Below are 698 nucleotides of genomic sequence, written 5' to 3'. Positions count from 1 at the left end.
GCAACTGTATTTAAGTCAGGAAAGCGTGGATATTTTTGATTACTTCTACGGTTAGTTACGGCAAAGCCAGCTAGCATAGCAACATGCTAACACAGTCCAGCCGTGCACCAGAGCATTTGAGTGCGTACCAACACCAGGAGATGTATGACTCAACTTCGTGAAAGTTAAGGTAAGAACATATATTACTACTGACATTGGGTGGCGTGTTCCTTTAAGCCAGTGGTTCTCAAACTTTTTTATTTCATTCCCCACTTTGATCAAGGGGCATGACTGATGATAGTGGAGATAGCGTGTTATCCTGAGGCTTTTGCAAGTCAGCATCTTCGGCGGTATTAAAATATAAGTTTTCGATGTCCCAAAGCGAGAGAGCCATACTTTATTGTTTTTAATGATCTCTATGCTTTACTCACAAAAATGTAGGCATGGGGACATGATGAAGTAGGCTATCCAACTGTCGTGTGTTAAATTATTGTGATTACCAGCCAGTGGTTTTCAAACATGCATTGAGCTGGGACATCTAACTAAATGCAACAGGCATATCGTCCTCGCATTCGCAAAAATGAGGACCAGTGTTTTGTCAAATTGCAAATAGCTATTCGTTTTAGCGTTTTTTTATGATAGTAGCCTATACAAAAGCACTTCATACTATCTTAATCTTGGAATATGGGGGGGGAAGTGGCGTCTGCAGTCAGCCAAAT

The sequence above is a fragment of the Alosa alosa genome, chromosome 7, assembly GCF_017589495.1.
Source record: "Alosa alosa isolate M-15738 ecotype Scorff River chromosome 7, AALO_Geno_1.1, whole genome shotgun sequence".
Classification (NCBI taxonomy): domain Eukaryota; kingdom Metazoa; phylum Chordata; class Actinopteri; order Clupeiformes; family Clupeidae; genus Alosa; species Alosa alosa.
This window is presented reverse-complemented; position numbering follows the sequence as displayed.